The 18583-nt window shown below is 34.9% G+C and overlaps 1 long non-coding RNA gene across 1 annotated transcript; it reads left to right on the top strand.

Annotated features, from left to right (window-relative positions):
- The first annotated feature begins 3769 nt into the window (after window positions 1–3769).
- LOC118687909 (uncharacterized) lies at window positions 3770–8170 on the top strand. The gene is made up of 3 exons (XR_004980404.1): window positions 3770–3830; window positions 5149–5192; window positions 7693–8170. It is a non-coding gene; the product is annotated as an uncharacterized LOC118687909 (long non-coding RNA).
- Window positions 8171–18583: the final 10413 nt, after the last annotated feature.

Raw genomic sequence — 18583 nt, 5'->3', positions numbered from 1 at the left:
CTTATATTTTCATCTTCCTTAGATTTTGTAGACATTGTCTTATTAGGAGTCCAGTCTGTCAGGAAAAGCAAAGTCTATGCAAAGAAATTTTTATTGGTTCTGTGTTATGTTACAGTACTTTTATTAGACGGTGACATTCCTAAGACAGCACCTGCTGGGTAGATTTGGGCTGTTAGCCAGAAAAGAAATAAAAAAGAAATGTGTGGTTTAAATCCAAGCAGCAATGGGCTTGCACTACTGTAACAAATACCCACATGCCTGAACAGTTGGAAAGTTAGACTGAATCACAGTTGTAAGCACTGGGGATAAATATATGTATAAGTGGCACTGTTATCACCATAACTTTCAGAGCAACAAAGATATAAAATGTCTCTTCTACATCTGTTCTCTTTTCCCCTGTGAATATAACTATTGAATGATATTTTCTACCCAATATGGATAGAAAGAGTGAACTTTTCCTTTCCTTTGTCTGTGGATTTGTTAGCACACTATGGCCCATTCTACTGCCAAAGCAACAGAATCTATAATGAGAAAAAAATAAAATTCAATTTTTCCCTGTAAATCTGGAACAGGTCTAGATTTAATGCTGTATGAATGTGTCTGGAGGCAGAATTATGTCTAGAAATATTTGTGGGCTTCCAGGGCTGCTACAAGTCTCCCCCATGCATAAAAATTCACTTCCCAGAGCCAAAGCAGATCACAAACCCAAAGGAAATGTAGTTCTCAGACATGATACAAAAGATCATTTCTCATTTTTGAGTTCTGCATTTGATATTCTGGTAGTGTGATCTGGATATATGATCAAATCTGAAAAGTTAGCAATAAAAAAAAAAGAAAGCTGGAGAAAAAAAGACTTTCTGAGCAAGAGAAACTAAACTAGAGGACGGAAACCTTTTTTTTTATTTTTTTTTTTTTTCCTACATCATTTCTGGATGTAGAATTTTCTTTCTGAATTTGTATTGTGTGTTTATACATCCCCAGTCCCCTGCAATATAGGGCAGATGCCATAGGATTCCTTTTCATTGATCACAAGCAGGTTATTTCACAAGGAACATTAGACTGATCTGGTCCCTCGTGCAGAGAGAACTTCTGCTTTAGAAACTAATGTCTAGCAGCAAGATTGTCATTGAAAAAGAGAGTAAGTAATGTTCTGTCATTTTCTGGCATTTATCACTTTCTCAAAAGAGCAATATTTCGGCCTTTCAGACATCTGTCTGTTTAAGTTCATGGGTGTTGATTTTATGGGATTAGTCCAGACGAGCATAACTTGTTCCGAAGCAAATACAAGTAATTCCTCAGACTTTTAATGGGAAATGGGTAAGATGTAGATCACATATTCTCTGTGTTATAGTCATACTCCTGTGGCAGATACAAGACAAAAGCAAAAATTTCATGGTTTGACTAATAGTACTTATTGAAAGCCTATTATTATTGATGCAATTAGTTTACCAGCTGTCTCAGTGGTTTGCTCCTGTGCCTGGGTCAGGGCAATCCCACACACAAGTACAGACAGGGAGGAGATTGGATCAAAATTAGCCCTGGGATAAAAGACATGATATCCGTGGATGACAAACTCAATATGACTCAGTAATGGGGATTTGCAGCTCAGAAAGCCAGCCACATCCTGGGCTGTGTCCCAAGCAGCATGGTCAACAGGTTGAGGGATTAATTCTGCCCTTCTGCTCTGCTCTGGTGAGACCCTGCCTGAAGTGCTGCAAGCAGCTCTGGGGCCTCCAAGACAAGAAAGATGGAGACCTGTTGGATTGAGTCCAGAGGAGAGCCACTGACTTGGTCACAGGACTAAAACACCTCTCCTATTAACACAGAATGAAAGAATTGGAGTGGTTGGGGTTTTTTTCCTTATTTGCCCACAGAGATTGTGAACTTCCTATTCCTAGAACTTCCTATTCCTTGATTATTGTTTGGTTTTTTCCTTTCTAGATGAATTATCATCAATATCATCATCATCATCATCATCATCATCATCATCATCATTATTATTATCATTATTATTATTATTATATTACTATATAATATTACAAAATATTGCTGGTAGTTTTAATTCATCTGTGAAAAATCCTGAGAAAATGTTGCATTACTAATTCAAATACTTAAAATGTTGAAAGAAAGTTCTGCTGAACCATCGCTGATATGGCCTTTATTTTTGAGGTAATCCTGTTAGGATCAGTCCTCTTGTTAAGAGCAACACTTTGTTCTCATCACTCAGTGTTGCTTGATGCATTTTCCTTGTCAACTGTAGGAGATTGAAGCTAACTAGATGATTATAGATCCTTTCCAACCCAAAAAAGCCTGCACCAATATGAAGTAATTCACCCAGTTTTCTTTTTGCCTCCATTTCCTCCCTAGGCTGAGATTTTCTTTTTGACCACTTTATGGACAGGTATTTATATTTTTACAAGTTACATCACCTGAAGACCTTACCTTCAGTCACCCTTTTTATCCCAATTTCAAATGAGAAACAATATGTTTACTACTTTGGCAAAAAAGACTGCCACTGCATGTGCTCATAAGCATGTGCTTCTTTAAAAGGCAATGCATTCACTGTAAATACGTATTTTTCCTGTTTGACGCATTCCCAGTCTTTATGCTGTTTAGTGCTGTATATTGTTAACCTCAAAAACAATGCATATTTATATGCAGATTGGAAGAAAATGAATGCTTAGAAATGTTGCATTCATCAACACTCTTTGCATTTTGAGGCTTGTCTTTTGTTCTGGTCTTTAAGACAAATTCTGCGTGCAGCGTTAAGTCATAGATCTCAGGGTACAGCTCCGATGGGTTAATTGTCATGAAAAGGTTGAGAAATGGTACTGGAGGTCCTAGATGCAAGGTCTGCTATGACTCCTGGGGAGAATATGCTTTCAGGGCAGAACATCAAGTGCTGTTATAAGTGCAAGCTCACAGCTGCTCTTAAACACCTCTAGAGAAACCATTAAAGCATGATATTTAGACGACACACAGTATTGATAAAGGTTAATTTCCCAGAGGAGATCTGGGTCAAAAAAACCCCTAAGTCCTAGGAGAAGCACAAAGAAATCTTGTCAGTATAACAGTAGGGAGATTCCATCAATATATAAGCTCTTATGAATTAGTTCTTCTTCAGTGGTGCTCAAAATTAATTAAATCTCATACCAGACCTTGACAGCTCTAAAATTTTGGGGTTTTGAAGCATTTTTGAAGGCAAGATTCTAATCTTTCTTCAAGGAATGTAACTTTAAAATAAAAATTACATAGATGTGTAGCTTTAGAAGTGGGCAGGGAGTGGAGAGCTGATTGTTTGCTGTGAAGTGTAGAGGAATTCTATTGTCTTCATAAAGCACAACAGTCACACAGCATTTATAGAAATTAAAAAACTGTGAACAAGTATCATGCATACATTCTTGTTCTGTTTCTTATCTCTTGTCCCCCTACAGTAGTTTTTTTTCTTTTATGAATATGTAAAAACTAAAGATTTAAAAGAGAGGAATTTTTTTTCTTAAATAGTGTTTTTCTTAAAGAAATGGCTCTCTTTCTCATTTTAAAAACTGCTTAGGATAAAATGTTGGATGTCAGTCATAAATTTTTTTTTCTGCTGCAGATCAGGAGTAATTGAACTAATATTAGTGAAAATGTCACACTAGCAATAGAAAAATGCAGCCTGTGAAAGAAGTTTCTTATGTCACTCTCTTTCTCTGACTTCTCCCACAGTCCTGTTCTGCAAAGAGGAGCAGGAGGGATCTGTGGAGAACATCTTCCAACAGCCATTATCCCTCCCTGTTCATCTCCAGTGATCTGTCACATGTCACATTTTCCATCCTTAAAGGCATATGGTGGGTATTAGAGATGATTGCTGCAGCATGCTGATCCTGGCCCTACATATCCTTGTTTGACACACTAGATTTTTGAATGACATTTAATTTGACAAAAAGAGTTGCATGTGCCTTTCATTTTCTGCCTTTTTTTTTTTAACACATCAACCACTTTCCTAAATACAATAGAGAAACAGAGTTTCTCTTTGGTTTGTACCAGATTTTCAAACTATTGAAGAATGAGATTAATATTGTCTTTAAGATAAATGGAAAAGGTTGGGCAGGTGTCATTAAAACAAATGAATGGATTGCTTTTCTGTAAAGAGAATATGATTTCATCTGACCTCTTTAGTCTAGAATATTTAATAAATCAGTCTAGTCTAGAATATTTAATAAATTTAATATAATATTTAATTATATTTTGGGCACATTGACTTATATTACAGTGAACCATTTCTATGCAGAAGATAAGCACAACGTAGGACAAAAATTAGGATAAGCTGTACCATATGAATTGGGCAGAGAGGAATGGAATATGTGCATATGGGAGAATTTAATGTTTCAGATGAAGATCAGGTTTTATTTGGATTCAGTCTGTGTTCTGTTACTGGCTTGACACACACTCTAGGTCAGAAAAGGGGGTAAGAGCAGACATGATATAACAATTACTTATTTAAGATTCTGACACTGATTTCTGTTTGGTTTTGTTTGCTATTTATCTAATCTATGTCTTTTAATAAAGCATAAAATATCTGATAAATTTCTGTAATTAAAAAAAACACCCACAAGATAATTAAGGCTGAAAAGCTGTAGTGCCTTGATATCTCTCTCTGTATAGAGGGATATATAGGTGTATATGTATATATATATACATAGATATGTATACATACACATGTGTATATATACACCTGTATTCACCCTAGAAAGGCTCTTCTTCAATAACAAGGGCTAGTGGTAATCAGAATGAGAAAATGTATCTTGGATTACAAAGCAAAGTTCTGTCTCTCATGAATTTGTATAGAATATTTTTTCTTAATATATTCAGTAATGTTTTTATCAGTCCAGTCCTAAATTGCATAAGCTATGGAGTTTTGTTCCTTTTCTGGGAGTCATTAGGAAACCTTTTGCACTGTTTCATCACTGGAAAACAGTAATATTCTTTACTTCAGTTTGTTTCACTTTTCTACTCTTTTTCCCGTGTTAAACAAATTTGTACAGAACTTTAGGACAGACTGTAGCTCTCAAATTTCTTGGAGTCCTTATAGTGCTAACTTCATACTGCTCCATCATTCTTTTCTTAAAACACCCAAAATAATATTTATTATATTTTTCTTTACAGGTTGCAAAAAAGTGTGGAAGAATGAATGTCAGTTTCCATTAAAGGTATTCATTACTTACATTTCAAATTTCCTCAGTTCAGTATTGAATCTTTGTCAAAGGAGAAAAAGGGGGAAAAACCCCCTAGACTGGGTTTCTACATTTGCTCATGCAAATAACATTTTCTCACACATTATTCCATTTATTTCAGTCATTTTGGTTGCATAATATAGGTCAGGTACAGCCTTTGATTTGTGTGTTTTATTTGAATGGTACTGATATAACCAAAAAATTACTTGAGAATGTATGTGTGCACGTGGGCAAACTTCTGTTTCACATCCAGTACAATGTGCCCTGTACTGCCTTCCTCAGTGTTTGGGAGTTTCAGATCTTGCAGGTACATTCAGCTGACAGAACCCCAGTGCCTGTAGGTGCCATTCATCTGCCTGGAGTTCCTCCTACTCAGTTAACAGAGTTCAAATGAGGCCTACAACTAAGACAGGGAGTTTTGCAAGATTAATGTTCCCATGTACTGACAAGGTAACTGGGTTTGCACAAAACACTGTTGCCCAATTTTAAAAATGATAGTGGACATTTCTGATTTTATTAAAATTTTTCCTCACTCTGACACTAGTATAAGAATAGAGTTAGTCTTGTCTCAATTAGGACTTCATAGACATTTTTCTTTTTCTTTTTTTCACTAGAAGGGCATTTACCTCCTCCTTCTTTCCACCACATAACAAAGGCATCTTTGTGGATGAATTTTTGAGTTTTAGATAACATACAATTCTGTTGTGATAACTGCCTTGGTACCTAATGACTTAATTAGATAATCACATAATTACAATGGGTAAAAAAAAAAACCTGTGCAAAATGGAATAATTAATTGAAATTAATTTTTCCTGGAAAAGAATGAGTAAATTTTAAATTTCATAGACTTAGCTTATCAGTGACACTAATTAGACCTTGCATTTTAATAATCTTCCATTAAAAGCTGCTGAGATATAAACCAGATAGGTTTTTTACTCTGTAGAGCCATTATGTACGAACAGAAACATAACAATTTGAGAGGTGAGCATAGATTTCTATTTTCAGTCCTATTTTTCATATCACATGAGCTGACTTCTAAAACCTTTGCAGAGCCTTCATTATTTCACTGTTACATTTCAAATAGTCAATTTTGATGGCAAAAGAGTTTTATATTTGGCCCATGCAAGACACATTCCAAATAGTTGCTTTGCCCCAAATTTTCATTAGCTATGACATAACCAAGGTCACTATCTGATTGTTAGTTAAGCAATTTATTATTTAGGATTACTCAATAGGTTCATTGTTATCACTGAATTAAGCACCTGAGTCATGGTTGTTGAGATGGATTTTTAATCTAATAATCTATGTTTTTATAATATTTCCTATATCATTGAAATGATCAGAAGGAAAAAAGTATATGGGACTGAAAGGAATTTTGAACATCTGAGGGATCATTTGTTAAGTTGACATTGATTTCAAAAAGTGACTTTCTGTAGTTCATCATGTGCCCTAAATATATGATCATGCCTTTGAATCATCTCATTGTTTTAAATATCAGAGATGAAATAACGAATAACATAGATTTCTGAAGCTCTTCTCTGCCTTTGTTTTTCTTTTATTTTTCTGTGTGGCCAACAGTGTTAGGTCTGCCTGCCTGCACTGGATTCCTCCAAACAATGTTCGAATTTCATAGATTCTGACAATTCAATCCAATCAAAAACTCTATATCCCCCAAGGGAAAAGCTAGTTCTCTATTGTGAAAATAGAAACCATCCTTCCCCAAGGCACCAACACTGCTTCAGATGTGTGTGAACTAGCAGGCTGGATAGTAGTTGTGGCAGCACTGAGCAGAGTCAGGCTGTGAAATCTGTCTGGGAAAATGAATAAATATTAAGATGCTTAGTCAATGCTGATATCTGAGGTTATATTGATATCGACAATGACTGCCATGCCGTATGTCACACAATCTGGACTTAATTTCTTGCTTGCTTTCTTCTGAGGGTTACATCCGTGCTCCTTTTGCTCTCATCCAAGAGCAGCAATATGCTAATAAGTAAAGAGACTTCTCTTGAAGCTATTATTAACAAGGAATATAATTTACAATATATGTTACATATTTAAACAGAAACTTATATTTACCTTTACAGATGTGGACTTGCTAGCTCTACAGAAAGAAGCTGTTTTTGGAGGTCTTGTAGTGTAATGTTTATTTTCATGCTCACCAACATCTAAGAGCAGGTTTTTGAAAGGCTTAATTACACAAAAACAGGAAACTAAAAAAATCCCTCTTTAGTTATTATACTTAGTTACAATAAGCTCTAACTGGTCTTGAAGGCAGTTAGTACCTGTACACCTTTTTAAGAGGTATCTAGTCCTAGCAGAGCAAGTCTATGGTTATATATTTCAACTTTATTTAATTTTTTTTTCTTTAACCCATCCCTCACTACTTCAGAAACACTAACATTAAAAAAATAAAAATCTGATATCAAAAGAAATATTAATTAACATTATTTTAAATGTATGTATTTAAACCCAGGCTTTACAGTCTCACTCAAGATCCATGAGATTCAAGGATTCCAGCCTTTACTGTCTTGCTAAAGTACAGAAGGGAGTAATGGAAGACAATGGAAAATGTTTCATCGTTTGCCAAGCAAGTCCACACACCCTCAAAACTACTGGCAATAAATCTTCTGTATCTCACAGGACTATAATAACTGTAATAATACATTAAGTTCTCCATGAGTATCCTGGTTTGAGGATTAATACTTCCCCAGAGATGGAATGTCCTCATATTTATCAGGTACTTACAAATCACTCTAGACATGAAGCTAAAATGAAGAACTGAAGTCTAGCTACTAGCCTATAATTAAATACTGTTAAAAATATACAAATTAAATAAAATAATACTAAAAATGTATTTCTCCCTTAGATTTAGTCTGAGAGATATCAGCTGCAGTTTATTCAAAATAAGAAAGTGTACTGAAATAATGCAAAATGCACACAGAAATTACTACAGCAACAGTCAGAAGTGTTTTATAATGCTGATTGCAGTAAAAATCAAAGTCTGGTACTATGGGTTATGGTCTGCTTTAAATAAACTATAGCATAAATTAGTTTGACATATAGATGGACCTACAGTCTTTAAAATCAAGTACATAATATTGAAATATCTTTATCTTTTTGGTTTTGTGCTTTAAGATTTAAGATTTAATATTCTTAAATAATATTCTTAATATTTCAGTGGCAGAAATGAGCCACTGTTATTTTCAAGTAATAAGTCTGAGTCTACTTTAAGCTGCTGTTTATTGCTCTTTTCTATTAGTTGCATAGTAAGCAATGATTTTTAGTTATGAAATTTTTAATCTTTCTATATCATTACAATTATAGAAAAAGCAAACCCATGTATTTTCATGCATATATGTTTGTGGGTAGCACTAATAAGTAATTACTTGTGAATCATCCAGTCTAGTGTCTTACATTGTTTTGTGCAACTTCTAAAATTTTTGCTGAATTGCTTTCATAATTAGATTCTATCACAAGAGATAAAGTCCATAAATTATTCTGGATTAAATTAATTTACTTAAAAATAAGCATTTGAATTTTTTTGTCTTTGCAGTAAATCAAATGACTAATTTTGAACAAAAAGCATTCCAAAGAAATCAAAATAACTATTCATGTAGTTCAGACCCTAATTCTTAGTTTGGTCATACTCATTTTAGAAAGTAATGGACCAATTCAGCTTTCTCTATTCCTGTTAATTGGCAACAAATGTTGACAAAATATGAATATAAATACTTGCTCAGGATTTCAATATTTCTAGATTACAGTATGGTTATTTACACATATTTTCTTCTTCTATATTGTAAAATTCTTGCAAGGATTTTTTGGTGACTTTTAATTGGGAAAAGAAAAAAAAACCATGGTAATCATGGAAAGATTTTTCTATTTGTGTGTATTCAAAATTATTCAGAAAACTTTTACCCTTCTAAGTCCTTCTTGCAGATATAGTCTGACAGATAGGTAGACAGATGGACAAATAGAATTGGCAGATAGGGATCACAGTTTATTTTCCTAGTGAATAAGTTGATTACTTTAGGAAAGCTGACTATACAAACACAGGGAATGGAAGAAAACAGATGGTATGCGTTCCAATGCCTGGTGGCTGTTTGAGCATTAAACATTTGTCTGAACCAACTCCTTGTAAGTTAAGAATTTGTATTTTTTAATATCTTCCATTAAATAAAGGCCCAGTGAGTGGGGAAATAATGAAAGAAGAATGAGCTTGTAATGTCAGTTCAAAGATTTTAACATTCTTTATGCTTTAAACCCAATAAACTGTCATGTAAAAGTCTTTGTTTAAAATGAGGAAAATAAAAATACCTAAAAGTAGAAATAGGAAAAGGTAAAACTCTTAAGAAAGTATGCAAAACCTCTTCAAAACAGTTTATTCTTTCATGAAGATATTTTACACCAGTCATTTCTAAGAAGATCTTCCATTCCTGGTGACTCGATAGAAACGTTAGCTTGCAAGTCTGCTTTCAGATGAATGGTGGAGTGCAAGTTCCTAAGTTTTATATAACTGCTATCCTAATAGCAGAATCAATGACATTACACAAACCTGGCTCACACCCATCACCTGCAATTACAATGAGTTGCTGTTCATTGCATATGTGGTTGTTGTTTTTAAGTCACTGAGGATTAAGAAAGAGAGAAAAATGTACTACAGTCCAAAGTCATGAAGGGGAAAGTGTGTTAGAGCCACATACACTGTATATTTATTTACTTATGATGAGCCCCAGCCACGAGTCATCAGCTTACAGTTTCTCTTACAATCACCCTCATTGGCTATTCATGAACAGGTCATGAATAGCAGGATTATATCACTTTGTTTTTCCTTCCTTAATAGGAGCTATTAAAGAGTCACTTTTCAGATTGGTATTATTAACTGTTTGTTAGGCTATATTATATGAATAGTGCTTTCCTTATTCAGAAGAGGAGAACAGCATAGAGAACTGGAAATGGTTTGAGAAGTAATATGAACATCAAATTATTTGTAAGACAGGAAATAATTGGCATACATTGGCAAATGTAGTTTGAATAAAAGAGCTGAATACTGGCCTATTGAAGGAAATAGTTCAGACTGTTATTCTGAAGAGATCTGCACCACTACTCTCCAAATTGCTTGTACTGCTTTTGAGATCAGTATATTTTAAGGCCAAAAAAGGGCATTTACATCTTAACCTAATGACTAACAGACTACAGGACAATCAATTTCACTAAGTGATCCAGAGTGGCAACCACAATTTTGTAACATAGAAAGAGGCAACCAAACATACTCAGACTTCATTTTAAGTGTTGAAACCCCGTCATTCCATGGCATAAAGGATTTACTGCAGCTCTGTCTAAGATGTCTCAAAGGTTTAATACCTTCTTCATTAAACATGTGTAGCATGATCTCAGTCTGAATTTGTGTAGCTCTGTGTCATCACTTTTGGGGAGCATTTTAGTTAACTAAGGACTGTGAACAAGTAGAAGACCTTAAATAACATAGGACAAAAATTCTTTTACTATGGTAAACATCATGTCTTATATTGACAATAAACAGCAGTTGTGGATTTTCTTGCTCTCACTTGCTCAAGAACTGAATTTCAGAGCCTCTTATCCAGATATGTGCCGTTTGAGTGATAAAAAGTAAAATAGTTTATTTGTTGTTTAGGGTTCCAAATGTCAGCATCTCACTTACGAAAGATGCATAAGTAATATCAATTAGTTTGTGCCAAGATGATTTTGCTAGAAATATTCAGACCTTTTTTCAAAGATCTTCAAACTCAAAATTATATTTCCATTTCTTTTCCATGTGATCTTTCTATGTAAAATACAAGAGTCACACATGTCAATTCAAAAAGAGAAATTTTAATCTTGCTTTTTTTCTTCGCAGTACAATTTTTGGAGTTTATTAATTATTCTTACCTTCCTTCTGTTTCAGAACACTAAATGCATTATTAAAATGTCAGCATTTCTTTTCAAGCTGAAGATCAGGTGTTAGCCACACATGTAGTACTCTTGAAATCTAAAATTTATCACTACTGGGAGAAAGAAGAAAAAAGAGCTACACAAGTGAAAAGTTTAGTAGAACATGATGGACTTCAGCAGTCATTGAATAAAAGGCCTAATACTTATTTTAATACTTCATTTTAATTAAATATGAAAACAACATTCAAATTGAAATAATCAATACATCAATCAACCATTCTCCAGATTATATCCAAGAAACCTCTCACAGAACAAATAGCACGGCTGTACGTCTGCCACAGAAAACTAAAAGGCAAGAGGAAGAATGCTAGGATTTTATTATAGATGTGTTTGTTTTTCTGGTAGTTAACATTGATTTTAACAAAAAACCTCAGCTATTCAGTTGCTCAGGTTTTTTTGGGTTTACATATTATCATGTTGTTCAAGCTTTTGAGTTTACATATTATCATGTTGTTCAAGCTTTGAAAATAAGAGAGGTTTACCTAAAATTAAGAGATCAAAACTCTTTTGTTTTCTTTATGCTTGAAATATCAACATCTAAGTCACATTCAGTAGTGATAACAAGATCTTGTGATAATAAATGCTGGGAGGGAGCTCAGCTGATCTCTAGGTGAAGCCCCTGCTCAAAGCAGTGGGTATGAAATTAGCACTTGCATCTAGTTTGATCTTCAGAGCTCCCAAGCATAAATACTGCTTAACTTCAATGAATGGTAACTACTTCCGACAGTTGTTTGTCCTCATAAAGAAAAAATTACTCTTAGAGACAGTTTTAACCATTCTTGTTTCAATTTAGGCCTATCTTTCATCTTGCTATCACATACACTGGTGAAGAGTCTGGTTCCATCTTCTCCATATCCTTCAAGTATTAAGTTCCCTCAAAGCTTCCTCTTCCACAGACTGAATATGCCCTAGACACTCGGTCTCTCTTCACAGGATAAGTGCTCCTAATAAGCTCTTTCAGTCTTCTCAGGAGGATTTGATGATCTTCTGTTTATTGACATCTTTCTCATAATGAGGGACTTCAGATTGGATACATTATTTCTGGTGTTGCTCTTGTCTTAGGAGCTGACAGGTAGAGGTGACCAGAAGGATGAATTATAAAAAATATGTGACAATGGGGTCCTTTTGCCTTTTGGAGGGGGAAGAGTGTCTGTATCTACAGGCATTAAATATTTGTCAGCAAATGTCTCTGTGATATTATGGAGTGGGCACAAATGTGTTGGAAAGAGTGTTATATGTATGTGTAATCAAATGGACATTAGGATTCTCCACAAGAGGGAACAACACAAAGCTTCAAGAATGTGGATGGACATTCTTTTTCCATAAGATGCCATTACAGAAAAAACTTCAATAAGGATGATACTTCTCCACCCCAGACAGTAATCTAATCAAGATTGCCAGCAGGATGATTTGCACATCATGATCAATAGGAAACTGATATATATCACAAAGTTCAAAATCTGCTCTTTAAAACCATTTTAAAAATGGTTTCTCTTTAAAACCATTGTTTAAAAAGTACAGAGTTCTTTTTTAAACTTTTTTCTTTTTTGTTATATTTTTGATTCCCTGAAGGCAGCAGGGTGGTTGTGTAAATATTTCACCATATTACAGAGGCAGGTACATATATGCACATATGAATCTATAACTATATTGTGTTTATATTTGCAATACTATTGGTATGGTGACAAGTCATGTCATGTTTCTATGAAAAAGAAGAGTATGACAGGAAGGAAACACACCCAAAACAGAGTAACACACTAGTGCAAAGAGATTATTGTATCTTTCCATGAAAATTTGCTTTCAAATCTGCAGATATTGTCAAAAAATGTAGAATCTCCACACTGAATTTAACACCTTTAACTTGTTGAAACATCTAAGTCAATGTGTTTTTCTCTTGTCTCTTTAATTCAGACTCATGTACAGATTTATATTGCCCACAGAAGTAGCCGCAAGGGCAGACTAACACAGTGACTGTTTCGAGAGAACAGAAATTGTGCCAGAGGGTATTCATTCCAGGATTTGTTTGTGCACTTTGCCATTAGCATCTGCAGTTTGCATTTGTGAAATTGCTTCAATTATATGATATTTCTATCAGAAAACTGGTTACTAATTTCTCCACAATCTCCCATCAGAAGCACAATAGAAAGACTATTTATAAGAAGGTAAAAAGGTCTTGTCCAACTCGATGGCATCACCAGCTCAGAACTGTACTTGCACAGCTACAAGTTCAGAGATAAACAGGAAAGAGGATTTTTTTCTTTTTGTATTTTTTTCTTTCATTTTGGCTGTTTTAATAAAGAATAGTACCTCAAATTTTAACTTGTACCTCAATCTATGAAATCTAGTCTTTTGAGATTTTGTTTTGATGCATTTTTTTGGGTTTTTTAAAAATTTTATTTAGAATAATCTTCTGCAATGGGGAAAAAAGTTGCCATACTCACACAAGCATTGAACTAGTATCTTCTCAAGTATAAATGAAAATAGACTTGTCACTGCTTGTAAAGAAAGGACACAAGAATTTTTGTTACAGATTTCATTGGTAGCATCAAAGCTAGATTTTTTGACAATACTTAGGTTTCCTTGTTCTTATTAATTATACTTGTACTGTTTGTCAGTCACTGTCAAATTTTCTTCTTTGAGAAGGCCTTCCAGCCCTGTGGTGGCATGAAAATGTACCTGTCTTTTCAACCAATCTCTGCCAGTACCTTGTAAATTGATATGTGTTTTAATAGCCTTGGTGCAACAGTCTTTTGTGGTGAAGTTATGCCTTGCCTCCTAATTCTAATGAATAGACTCATTGTTGAAAATGTGGTGGTTAAACATTTACTAATCTTGACTGTCTGCAGAGATGCAGAAACATGTTGGCTAGTCAGACGGGTGGCTCCTTTTCATGTGGCATTACAATACAGATAATTTTTATGTGCTTCTGTTTTTGTGCCAGACTCAGTACACACCCATCCCAGTCTTTTCCCTGTGTCTTAGGGCTCTATGTGTGCATGCCTAGAAGGCTGATTGCTGAGCAAGTTTAACATGATCTCAAGGGAAGAAAAAGGTGAATTTATTTAAAATAACTAGTGTGTAAGTATGGCAGAGTGGTTTTCTGCTGACTAAAAGGGCTAATTGTCAACTACAAAAATGTCCTTAATGAAGAAGTAAGGTCACCTGAACCAATAAGATCCAATATTTGCATTTGGAGGCTATAGAAAAAACAGTTGTGAAGCAAGTGAACTTTTTATTAAAACTGAGAATTGGAAAAAAACTCAAATCAGTAAAATCAAACCCAAATCACCATACATTGTATTTTAGTGTGATTGTTTTGTTTCAGTTTTTCAAAACCTTTCCTTTGTCTCTTTTCCCCTAATTGTTCTCATCCCTAAAATAAATCTACTATTCTTGATATGGGTTCATGTTATGTGTGGGATGGTAGAACCCTTAAACATTCTTTTATCCATGAAGTACAGCCCTGCCTGCATGGAACCTGACAGCTTTTTAGCAGCACCCAGCAGCTTGTCACAGTAACCAATGACAAGAAATGGTGAATCAAGCTAAGCATCTCCTGGATGGCTCTGAAAGTATTCACTTACAGTACATGTGGGATGCATTCAGTGTTCTCCCGGTTTAACAAATTTTCTCTATGAAAAGTCATGTAAAATTTGTCTTTCTTCTGTGCTATTGTGTAACTGTTTTCTGCCACACCTACCTCTTCGGAAATGTGTTATGCTTCTGGTTAGTTTTAGGCTACTTATGATAGGGAAGAGTATCTTTTTTTTCGACTACTTGGTAGGAATAAACAGGGCATTTCAGAAAAGCAGATTTCTAAGGTGATACCAGTTTTTTCTCAGGTGAGTGTTACAGTTTTTGGAACTCTCTGACCACCACCCACTTTCATTGAAGTCAATTAGTTTTGTAATACTTAATAGCTATAGATCTGACTTTTCATTCTGAGCTTGTTTTCATTTCAGTAAGTGGGGATAAGCTGTAGAAAAGTCAGTTCCCAGAGTGTGTGAATGATAGTCCTACTCTAGAATCCGTTTTTTATATCTCTGCTTATATAGTATAGTATATAAAATATAGTGATGGTCCATCCTGAAATATAAACAAACCCAGATGGAAGAGCAGAAGACCTGAGAAAGAAGGGCTTAAAATTATTTCTCATTCTGTCCTACCTGAATGCAACCAGGTCAGTCTAAATTTATCATTCTCACTTTCCCTCTGCAGCCTGAGATGCATTCTGACCCCCCTGGTGTTACTGGGTTTGGGAACTGTTGGCACAAATGGTTTGTGGGTAGGCAGTAAAGAGGAAAACATCAATGATATTTCTATAGAGGGGAAGCTAAATGTGTTACACAGCTGTTGTTTTCTCTGTAAGGTATAAGTAATCCTTAGAGGGTGAGACCTATGAAATACAACAGCCATGGTCTGAATGGCCTGGTGCCACCAGAGCAATTTCCTTCAAATGATTCTGTTCAGTGTTAACCAATAACGCATGAATCATCAGGCCAAATTCATTTCATATGTACAACTCTCTTCATTCTATACATTTGATCACTGGCTGGGATTAGGTGAAACATGTAGAGTAGCAGTGTACACTTCCCATAAAAAACTGCATATGGGCTTTTGCTGGAGTGAATGACTGTAAATATTCAAGAGCAAAGAGAAGCAATGGAAATTTTGTGGCTGTGACTTTGAGTTGATACTACAAAAAAAGACTTCATCATAAAGTGGAACAGATCAGATATTCAGTTCTCTGACAAAATGACATACACCCCTTTTTAAGAACAGTCACATGAAAAGAAAATAAATACTATTTTAATTGTGGTTCTTTCTGCATATGTTTTCTAAGAGATTGTTCTGAAATGGCATTTTTTTATGTAACAATCATGTCTTAAGTTTTCTTCTTTTTATCCTGTAGAAGTGAAATTGAGTGATTACTTTTCAATCCCTCTGCCAGTTTTTACAAGGCCTTAATCTCATTCAAGAGGTAATAGACTAAGGAATATATTGAATACACTGGATAATTAACTGAAATTGAAGTCATTAAACAACTAGAATAAGTGGCAGTTCCTACAGGCAGAATTTGAAAAAAATAATAGTATCATGAATGATTATAAAGGACTATTTCACTATGAACAGGAGAGACAGAAGATTAAGAATGTGCTGTGGCTTTTTCTAAGTTCTAAAGAACATCTTTCCTGTGTGTGTGTGTACCAGGTCTGCACATAAATATTTTTGCTAGCATAAGGAAAACTCGATCAATTCTGTGTGTAGGTAACTAAATTCTACTCATAATTATCTATCTGTTAAAATGAACTTTTGTTTATAGAGGTTCCACTGTAAGTGGTTAAGTTTCCAAAGCTGTCAAAATGTTTTAAAATTACTTCTATTTTGAGATTAAGACCCTGAATTTTATATTTGGATGCTGAGAACTACACATTAGCCATCCCAAAGAACAAGAAAGCCAACAGTATCCTGTTTGACTCGTTGCTTGAATGGAAAAGGACTTTTCTGATTGTGTTTCTGTTACAGTCAGATACAGTTGCTGTTGAAGATTTCATGGTTTTCAACATGGTATCAACAAACAACGAAGGGATGTATGAGACCCTCTAATTTGAGGAGTTTGTCTATACAAACCTGTAAATATATAACAGAAATTGGAAATCATAGCATCATAGAATAGTTTGGGTAGGAAGGGACATTAAAGATCATTTCATTCCAAAGCCCCTCCCATGGCCAGGGGCATTTCTCTCAACATTTCTGGGCAACCTCCTCCAGTGCCTTACCACCTTGAAAATAAATAATTTCATGTTAATGTCTCCTTCAGTTTGAAGCCACTACCCATGTCCTGTCAGTACATACCCTTATAAAAACTCCCCCTCTATCTTTCTTGTATGCCCCTTGAGGCACTGGAAGACTGCTAAAAGGTCCCCTTGGAACCTTATCTTCTGAACAACCAGGCTGAGCAACCCCAGCTCTCTCAGCATGTCATAATAGATGTGCTCCAGCCACTTGATCACATTTGTTGCCTCCTTTGGACTCATTTCAACAGTTTTTATTTTGGGGGCCCCAGAGCTGAATGCAATATGGGTTCACATGAGAGCTGAGTAGACTATCAGAGTATCAAGATACATAAAATAGATGTGTAGACTTTATTCCTTTTGGCAGAACAATATTACTGTGCCAAATATTTTGCTCTTCTTGGTCAGGTCAGGTGGGGGGCAAACACCAGGATCACATAGTAAGATCCCTTTGAAATAGCACTCCTGAAATTCTCAAAATCCACTACAAAAGTACATAAGGACTGGAAAAGGACTTTTCCAGTTGTGTTTCTGTTATAGTCAGATACACTTGCTGTTGAAGACCTCGTGGTTTCCATAACTGGGATCTTCTAGAGCAACCCACAGCTCCTTGTGTCTACCTGAGGTCACTGTTCTTTCTGAAATGGTAAGTGAATTTAAATGTGCCTAAATTTCGACCCACACCATATGAATTTGCATTGGTGTTGTGTCAGAGAACACTTCTCTTCTGCAGAATATGCACACTGTCTGTCTCAGTCTACATCTAACCAAGGTAAACTGCTATTACCCTTTCTAGTGGCTTGTCTGAGGTTGGATATTCAGAGAGAAAATCAGGAAAGAAGAGATGAAGATGTAGGAATTGATGAGACTGAAACTGTAAAGAGAATAATTTAGTATCCATATCACCAATTCACTGGAGCAAGAACTATGACCATGAATCACTATAAAGCTGAAATTTAATTCTTTCTCTGTCTGAGACTGGAGTTTGTATATATCTAAAGTGATCAAGCTGATTGCAAGTTGCACATGTTTCAGATTTTAAGTAACGATGGTTATCACAAGACTAGAGTTGGATTTAAAAAAAAGGTCCTGCTTCCTATAAAACCCAGACTTTATAAACAATTACAGCAATACATAATTATATAGAGTAATTAAAATGGTGATTGCAATCTCTTATTTCCTCCCTACATTTTCCTTCTGTACTTTTTTTTTTTTTTAATAACCCTTTAAACAATGAGGAATCCTTTGAGAAAGATTTCTGGAGGATAGGAATGGCAGTAATTCTATTTGCTAAGGTTGACTAATATAATAGACAGTATTTTAAAATTAACTTTGATGAGCACTTCTGTCTACAGCTGTTAATCCCTTCTTAAGAGATTAATGCAACTCTGATGGAAAATCTCTAGGCAGGGATAGATTTGATTCCTAAATAAATTAAAGCTAAATCTAAATAGAATTAACACATTATTTGAACATGAACATTTGGTAAATTTCTCATACCACACCAGCAAGGTATTTTGTGTCTTGATATGGCTCAGAGAATAAAGTAGTCTCTCTGTTGCTGCCTGATTGTTCTTTTACATTATGTGCTGGTGTGAA

Source organism: Molothrus ater, chromosome 6 (genome assembly GCF_012460135.2).
Source record: "Molothrus ater isolate BHLD 08-10-18 breed brown headed cowbird chromosome 6, BPBGC_Mater_1.1, whole genome shotgun sequence".
Taxonomy (NCBI): domain Eukaryota; kingdom Metazoa; phylum Chordata; class Aves; order Passeriformes; family Icteridae; genus Molothrus; species Molothrus ater.
Note: the sequence above shows the minus strand (reverse complement) of the source record. Positions and strands in the feature narration are given on the sequence as shown.